The following is a 9,444-nucleotide window of genomic DNA, read 5'->3' as shown; positions in this document are numbered from 1 at the left end:
ATATCATAATTTATCCATTTCTGTTGCTAGATATGAAATCATTTCCAAATTTCTGCTCCAAGGAAAAAATTGCAATAAATATTCTTATATATGTTTCGTTGTGCATGTGCTAGGCCAGAACACATTTTGGAGCATATGAACATCTTTAGAGTTCCTAGATAATGTCAAATTGTTTCCCAAAGTAGTGGTGTCAATTTACCCTCCCATCAGCATGAATGAGTATTACCATTGTTTCATGTCCTCACCAAAACTTAGCATTGCCTTACTCTTGCATATTTACAATGATGTGTTTTCTCATATGTAACTATGATATAGACTTTTATTTATTTAGTCTTCTATCATGTCTTTCAATGATGTTTTATAATTTTCATCACGAAGGTTTTACTTATTTGTTAGATTTGTTCTGAAATGCTCTATCATTTTTTTGTAGTTCTACATGTGAGGTTTTTTTATTCAATTTTTCTAATTTTTATTATGTGTTTAGGAATAAACTGTTGACTTTTGATAGGTTGATATAATACCCCCCACATATAGTTAAATTCTCAGATTAATTTTAAAATGACTTTCATGATCTATGGAATGCAGCTATATATTCTGAAAATAAGAATAAATTTGTCATCAGTTTTAAATGTATTTATTTTCTTGATTTATATGACAGACTTAGGGTATTCAAGACAATGTAGGAAAAAAGGGATAATAAAGGATTATGGTCTTATTTCTGGAAATTTGCTGAGTCTTCACTGGGGGAAATTTTGAGGTCGCTTTTTCTAATCATGTGTACTTAAACATTATCATATATATTTAAATATAAGATATTTATATTAATACATTACTATATATTTATAAGTTATATATGTGCTTTGTTGGGTAGAAGTTTTATAGATTGATATTAAATGAGAATTATAAGTACATTATTGGAATCTACCATATCTTTTTTTTATTAAATCATAGCTGTGTACATTAATGCGATCATGGGGCACCATACACTGGTTTTATAGACCGTTTGACACATTTTCATCACACTGGTTAACATAGCCTTCCTGGCATTTTCTTACTTACTGTGTTAAGACATTTACATTCTACATTTACTAAGTTTCACATGTACCCTTGTAAGATGCACCGCAGGTATAATCCCACCAATCTCCCTCCCTCTGCCCATCCTTCCCCCTGTTCTTAGGTTATAACTGGGTTATAGCTTTCATGAAAATGTGAAAGCCATAAATTAGTTTCATAGTAGGGCTGAGTACATTGGATACTTTTTCTTCCATTCTTGAGATACTTTACCTAAGAAGAATATGTTCCAGCTCCATCCATGTAAACATGAAAGATGTAAAGTCTCCATCTTTCTTTAAGGCTGCATAATATTCCATGATATACATATACCACAATTTATTAATCCATTTGTGGATCGATGGGCACTTGGGCTTTTTCCATGACTTAGCAACTATGAATTGGGCTGCAATAAACATTCTCGTACAAACATCTTTGTTATAACGTGATTTTTGGTCTTCTGGGTATATACCTAGTAGAGGAATTATAGGATTGAATGGCAGATCTATTTTTAGATCTCTAAGTGTTCTCCATATCTCTTTCCAAAAGGAATGTATTAATTTGCATTCCCACCAGCAGTGTAGAAGGGTGCTCTTTTCTCAACATCCACGCCAAAATTTCTGGTCTTGGGCTTTTGTGATATGGGCTAATCTTACTGGAGTTAGATGATATCTCAAAAGCAGTTTTGATTTGCATTTCTCTGATGATTAAAGATGATGAGCATTTTTTCATATGTCTGTAGGCCAAGTGCCTGTCTTCAGAGAAGTTTCTCTTCAAGTCCCTTGCCCAGTCTGTGATGCGATCACTTGTTCTTTTCTTGCTTATACGTTTGAGTTCTCTGTGGATTCTGGTTATTAAACCTTTGTTGGAGACATAACCTGCAAATATCTTCTCCCATTCTGAGGGCTGTCTGCTTGCTTTACTTACTCTGTTCTTGGCTGTGCAGAAGCTTTTTAGTTTGATCAGGTCCCAATAGTGTATTTTTGAAGCTGCTTCAATTGCCCAAGGATTACTCCTCCTAAAATACTTGCCCAGACCAATTTCTTCAAGGGTTTTCCCTGCACTCTCTTCTAGTATTTTTATAGTTTCATGTCTTAAGTTTAAATCTTTAATCCAGTGAGAGTCTATCTTAGTTAATGGTGAAAGGTGTGGGTCCAGTTTCAGTCTTCTACAGGTTGCCAGCCAGTTCACCCAGCACCATTTGTTAAATAGGGAATCTTTTCCCCACTGAATGTTTTTAATTGGCTTGTCAAAGATCAAATAATGGTAAGTAGCTGGATTCGTCTCTTGGTTCTCTATTCTGTTTCAGACATCTACTCTGTTTTTGTGCCAGTACCATGCTGTTTTGATTACTATCGATTTATAGTATAGTCTGAGGTCTGGTAGCGTGATTCCTCCTGCTGTGTTTTTATTTCTGAGTAATGTCTTGGCTATTTGGGTTTTTTTCTGATTCCATATAAAATTAAGTATTATTTTTTCAAGATCTTTAAAGTATGACAGTGGGGCTTTAATAGGGATTGCATTAAAATTGTATATTGCTTTGGGGAGTATGGACATTTTAACAATGTTGATTCTTCCCAGCCATGAGATGGTATGTATTTCCATTTGTTAACATTTTCAGCTATTTCTTTTCTTAGAGTTTCATAGTTCTTTTTATAGAGATCTTTCACATCCTTTGTTAGATAAATCCCCAAATATTTCATCTTCTTTGGCACTATTGTGAATGGAATAGAGTCCTGAACTGTTTTTTCAGCTTGACTAATGTTGGTACATATAAAGGGTACTGATTTATGAATGTTGATTTTGTAACCTGAGATGCTGCTGTATTCCTTGATCACTTCTAAGAGTTTTGGAGTAGAATCCCTGGTGTTTTCCAGATATACAATCATATCATCTGCGAAGAGCGAGAGTTTGATCTCTTCTGACCCTATATGGATACCCTTGATCACCTTTTCTTCCCTAATTGCAGTGGCTAAAACTTCCATTACAATGTTAAAGAGCAGTGGAGACAATGGGCAGCCTTGTGTGGTTCCTGATCTGAGTGGAAATGATTTCAATTTAACTCCATTCAAAACAATATTGGCTGTGGGTTTGCTGTAGACGGCCTCTATCAATTTAAGAAATGTCCTTTCTATACCAATTTTCTTAAGTGTTCTGATCATGAAGGGATGCTGGGTATTATCAAAAGCTTTTTCTGCATCAATTGAGAGAATCATATGGTCTTTGTTTTTTAATTTGTTTATGTGCTGAATTATACTTATAGATTTACAGATATTGAACCAGCCTTGAGACCCTGGGATAAAAACGACTTGGTATTGATGTATACTTTGTTTGATGTGTTGCTGGATTCTGTTTGTTAGGATCTCGTTGAATATTTTTGCTTCTATATTCATTAGTGATATTGGTCTATAATTTTCTTTTCTTGTTGGGTCTTTTCCTGGTTTGGGGATCAGTGTGATGTTTGCTTCATAGAACATGTTAGGTAGTCTTCCTTCTTTTTCTACATTTTGGAACAGGTTAAGTAATATAGGTACTATTTTCTCTTTAAAGGCTTGGTAGAATTCTGACGTGAAGCTGTCTGGTTCCAGGCTTTTCTTTTTAGGGAGATCTCGTATGGTTGATGCTATTTCAGAACTTGATATGGGCCTGTTCAACATTTCCACTTGATTCTGGCTAAGTCTTGGAAGGTGACTCTTGTATGCAGCAAATATCTAGCCTGAGTTTTTGTATCCAGTCAGCTAACCTGTGCCTCTTTAGAGGACAGTTTAAGCCATTCACATTAATGGAGAATATTGATAAGTCTGGTAAAATTTTGGGTATCGAGTTTTTCAAAAGTCCAGTGGACAGTTTTAATCCTTTCACCAGCATGTAAGTTGGAGTTTGATCAAAAGTTTCTGAGTGAGTTTACTTTTGTGGTAGAGTATTGGGCTGGTCATTATGGAGGATAGGTCTGAGAATATCCCGAAGAGCTGGTTTGGTTATGGCAAATATCTTCAACATATGAATATCATTAAAGTATTTAATTTCTCCATCATAAATGAAACTCAGTTTAGCTGGATACGGGATCCGGGGTTGAAAGTTATTTTGCTTAAGGAGATTAAAAGTCGATGACCCCTCTCTTCTGTCTTGAAAAGTTTCAGGAGAGAGATCTGCAGTCATTCTAATATTCTTCACTTTGTAGGTAATGGATTTCTTACATCTGGTTGCTTTCAGAATTTTCTTCTTTAGATTAACTTTAGTGAAGTTAATTGTGATATGACTAGGGATGTCTTATTGGGATTGAGTCATGCTGGGGTTCTGAAACTGTCTGCTATCTGAATTTCAGAATCTCTTGGCATGTCTGGAAAATTCTCTTTCATAATTTCATGGAGAAGGGCCTCTGTGCCTTGCGAGGCCACTTCATCACTTTCACACTTTCAGGGATTCCAGTGAGACAGATGGTAGCCTTCTTTGAATTATCCTAGAGCTCTCTGAGAGAATGATCCATTTTTGCTCTCCATTTCTCTTCTTCTTTTAGAGTTTGGGAGCATTCAAAAGCTTTGTCTTCAATGTCAGAAATCCTTTCTTCTGCTTGCTCCACTCTGTTACTGAGGGATTCTACTGTATTAGTGCATCAAAATCTTTGGTGGTTTTGTCTTTAAATTTGTTAAATTCTTGAGACAACTTTTGAATTTCTCCTCGAATTTCTAATTCCGACTTTTGATTTGCTCCTCGAATTTCTAATTCTGACTTTTGAATTGCTCCTCAAATTTCTAATACCAATTTTTCCTCCATTCCATTAATCTTGTTTGCAGTCCAAATTCTGAATTCGATTTCTGACATCTTGGCCAGCTGTTTATTAATGGGATCTTCAGTTACATCTGCCATATCTTTCCTTGAGGGGGTTGATCTATTCTGGTTATTCATGTTACCAGAGTTTTTCCACTATTCCACCCCATGATTGTTTTACACTGTTTGATTTTTCCCCTGGAGCTTTGTTGAGGACCTGTACAGTGCTATGGCCTAAGAAACTGAGGACCTGTTTGGTGTGGTGAGGCTAAGTAGTTCTGTCTTGTTTTCAGCTGGTCTCTGTTCGACCCTAGTGAAACAGTTACTCTGGGTTGAAGTCTCAGCTGTGGAGAAATACCAGCAATTAAGTCACCCCACCCCCCACAGGCAACAATTCAAAAAGGAAAATCAAACCGTCGTAAACCACACACCCAGGGCACCACCTGAATAGTCCTCAGGCGATTGGCTCAGTTCAAAAGGTCCAAGTCAATCGTCTCAGTCAGTACCTGTCTCAGGTGGGAGAGTTTAAAAGGTCTCTGGCAACTGGATCACAGGGGTCTGGTGACTACTCAGATATGGGTTGCTCCAGTGCTCTGTGTAGTCAGGAGGACCCACCCAACAAATAGATCAGTCTGGGAAGGTTGATGCCTCCTTCCCCACCTTGCACCTCTGTCACAGCCAGTCGCTGATAGTTCCGCAGGGCTGTGACCCAGTTGCCTGTAGTGAACAGATACTCCAGGGGTTTGCACCTGCCTGAATCACAAGGAAGTCTATTTCTGCTCAGCCAGGTTACTGCTCTCTGCCTCTATCTAGCAGTGGGAGGTGAGGCCTGACAACCTTGGGTGCTTGATGGAGGCTGGGGGTGTTCCTTCAGTTCCAGCCCTGCCCCTGATTGATGTTACTGACAGAACAGAACAACTTTGCGGGGATTTGTTTCTGTCCCTGCTAAATTCCCCTGCAGAAGAGAAGCTGTTTTGAGTTCCCAGAGCCTGCACCTCAGGTCCTGTCTTTGCTCTTGCAGGTTTGTATTTGGTTACCTGTCAGTTCTAGCCTCCTGTCTTTTTTGTCGATAGGCTGATGATCCCCTGAGGGCCGGGTGCATCTTAGGCTCAGTAAAGTGGTCCTCTGGGTCAGCCCCACCCTGGGAACTTCCTGGCTCTGTGCATGCATTTCTATTCCCCACGCTCCACTCCGGCTGGTACCTCCTCAGGCAAACCCTTTACTCACGGGGCCTGCGTTTCCATCCCAGATCTGTTCTGTGGTGGTTGCCACCTAAGTAGATGCCCGGCTTCCTCTGGTTGCCCAGGGAAACAGGGGGTGTGGCTTTGGAAAATCCTGGAGTGAGCCCTATTGTTGCCAAAAGACGACAGCAGCTGTGCGCCTTGGGGCACCGCCACTCTGGTGTGGTTCCCTCTCAGCCTACCATCCTCTCCTCACTCCCGTGCCACAGAGTCAGCACTGACCAGCTGCGGTTTAGGCCCTGTCCACACCCCTCGAGAAATAACCCAAGAATCTGGACTACTGGGGGACAGGCCTCCAGACTTCATAGTGAGAGTGGAGGGGAGTGCTAGGAGCTCAGAGTTGTAGGTAGAGAATATATACAGTTTTATATAGTTTTATGCCTAGCAGGAGAACACCATGGCACCCTATTAGGGGAGTTAGGTCCAGTTTTTAGAGGATCTCTGCCATGGAGTGTAGTGGGAGGATCTTTGAACTCTGCTCATTTGTTTGTGGGGCACTCTGAGCCGTTCTCATGGGGGAGGGGACTCCCGTCCATTTGGGGATGGATTTTGTACCTTTTGTTTGTATCTTTAGGGTCGCAGCTCTCCTCAGCGGGGTTGATTTGCGTTCTTCAGCCTTCTCTTTTGGTGCAGCTCTAATCCACCAGGTTACTTGCTAAATTTCTGTCCTTTAACTCTCCTTCTGGATGGGAGCCTCTGTGGAAAGCTGGCTTCAGTCAGCCATCTTGTCTCCGCCCCCCAATCTACTATATCTTTGTAAATCTAATTTGTGCTTGAACTATCAACTAACCTATTTCTGATGGAATTGTGCATATATATATATATATTATTTTTATTTATTTTTTTTTTGAGACAGAATCTCACTATGTCATACTCGGTAGAGTGCCATGGCATCACAACTCACAGCAACCTCAAATACCTGGGCTTCAGCAATTTTCTTGCCTCAGCCTCCCAAGTAGCTGGAACTACAGGTGCCTGCTACACCTGGCTATTTTTTTGTTGTTGTTGCAGTTCTGGTTGTCTTTGTTTAGTAGGCCTGAACTGGATTCGCACCTGACAGCCCCAGTGTATGTGGCCAGTGCTCTAACCACTAAGCTATGTGTGCCCAACCTGTGTTAATCTTTTATTGTGTGTCACAAATATTGCATGGAACATATTTAGGCTAAAAAATTTTTTCTTCCTGGCGGCGCCTGTGGCTCAGTTGGTAAGGCACCGGCCCCATATGCCAAGGGTTGCAGGTTCAAGCCCAGCCCTGGCCAAACTTCAACAAAAAAATAGCCGGGCGTTGTGACGGGCGCCTGTAGTCCCAGTTGCTCGGGAGGCTGAGGCAAGAGAATTGCATAAGCCCAAGAGTTAGAGGTTGCTGTGAGCCGTGTATCGCCACGGCACTCTACCCAAGAGCAGTACAGTGAGACTCTGTCTCTACAAAAAAAAAAAAAAAAATTTTTTTCTTCCTGAAATATGAATGTTACTGGGTATACAGCATTTTATCTGTCAACTCAAGACTGAAAGCAGAGAGAGTAGAAATTTTGATGAAGAATATGCTAGCTCTGTGATCTTCCACTTGGAAGTAACACATATTATTCCCATTTACATTTCTAGGGCCAAAAGTAAGTCAGATGGCCAAGTCTAATGCCAATCATTAGGAGAAGTATAATTATTCCAAGTAAAATGTAAACTCATAAGAGGCAGAAAACATATTAAACAGCATTATAACTTGCCATATATATGCAACCATATTTTTCTAGTGAAGTCTAAAGTTAGAGAACATATTTTATGCCAACCTTTTCATACATAAGACTCAGAACTTAGTGTATGTTAAATTTATCCAGTGCCTATTCTTCATCTTGTTTGTCTTGTCTGAAGTTTTTTTTTTTTTTAGAGACAGAGTCTCACTTTATGTCCCTCCGTAGAGTGCCGTGGCCTCACCCAGCTCACAGCAACCTCCAACTCCTGGGCTTAAGCGATTCTCCTGCCTCAGCCTCCCGAGTAGCTGGGACTACAGGCGCCGCCACAATGCCTGGCTATTTTTTGGTTGCAGTTTGGCCGGGGCCGGGTTTGAACCCACCACCCTCGGTATATGGGGCCGGCGCCCTACCAACTGAGCCTCAGGCGCCACCCTTGTCTGAAGTTTTAACTGCACCTTTTCAGATACACAAGATTAAATTTTAAAATAACAGTTATTAGTTCATTAAATTTATTGGCACATTTTATACATTTCTATGTTCATCACTGCTCTTGTGTCTTTCTGTATTCACTTTTCTTCTTACAGAAACATGTCCTTTATGATTATATTATAGTTTTTTGTATACAGGGTCTTTTCTTGCTACTACTGTGTCTAAAATTGTCTTAATTTTTTTCTTACTCTTGCATAATTGCTTAAGAAAATAAAATTTTTATTTGAAAGATATTTTTTCTCCTTAGTTTGGAGAGATAATTCTATTGCTTTTGGAAATCAATATTGCTAATGGAATTATTGCCATCAATCTTAAAGCCATTTCTTTGCAAGTAGCTTGCTCGTTTTTTTCTGTAGCTTCTCATATTTTCACTTACCTCTCATGTTATGAAATTTTACTACATTTTACCTAATACAGATATACCGTTAGGTATCCTGCATGGTATTCAGACTGAAGATGAAAGAGTCATGTTCTTTTTCAATTCTGGAAATTTTTCAGCTATTATTTTATAAAATACTCCTTTTCACTCCTGAATAAAAGGTGATTTTTGTTGCCTCAGCAGTCTATCCTTTATGTCTGTTAACTGCTTTCTTAATTTTTTTTTTAGATCTTTGTCTGTCTGTGCTGTTTTGGGTAGAGTTCCCCTGCATAATATTTTAATTAAGTAATTCTTTCTTTGACTATGTTTAATATAGTGTTGATCTAATTTTCATATTTCTATTCCTTATGAGTATATTTTTATATCTAAAATTTTTACTCCTGCTTATCTTGTTTTATTTCTATTTTTGTTGTGTAAATTTCTGTTCTTCCTTGGAAGGTATTTAATTATTTGAGGATCTTAAGAAGACTTATTTGAAAGTCTGAATCTGCTGCATAACATTAATTTAATTTGGAGTGAATCTGCGCCTTAATTGTTGGTTTTATTTGCTGCCCTTCTTAGCATATGAAGGAATGTGTGCTGGAATTTTGTTATGGAGCATCATTTTGCATGTTTTATTTTCATCCTTAATATCACCACATACTTCTGTAGTCTACAGTATTCTATCATTGTCAATTAGGTCAGGTTTGGTTGAAGGTATTTTTTTTTTTTATTGTTATATCATAGCTGTGTACATTAGTGCAACCAAGGGGTACAATGTGCTGGTTTCATATACAATCTGAAATACTCTCATCAAACTATTCAACGTAGCCTTCATGGCATTTTCTTA

The sequence above is a fragment of the Nycticebus coucang genome, chromosome 14 (genome assembly GCF_027406575.1).
Source record: "Nycticebus coucang isolate mNycCou1 chromosome 14, mNycCou1.pri, whole genome shotgun sequence".
In the NCBI taxonomy this organism is placed as follows: Eukaryota; Metazoa; Chordata; class Mammalia; order Primates; family Lorisidae; genus Nycticebus; species Nycticebus coucang.
The sequence above is the reverse complement of the archived record's forward strand: the minus strand, read 5'-3'. Positions refer to the sequence as shown.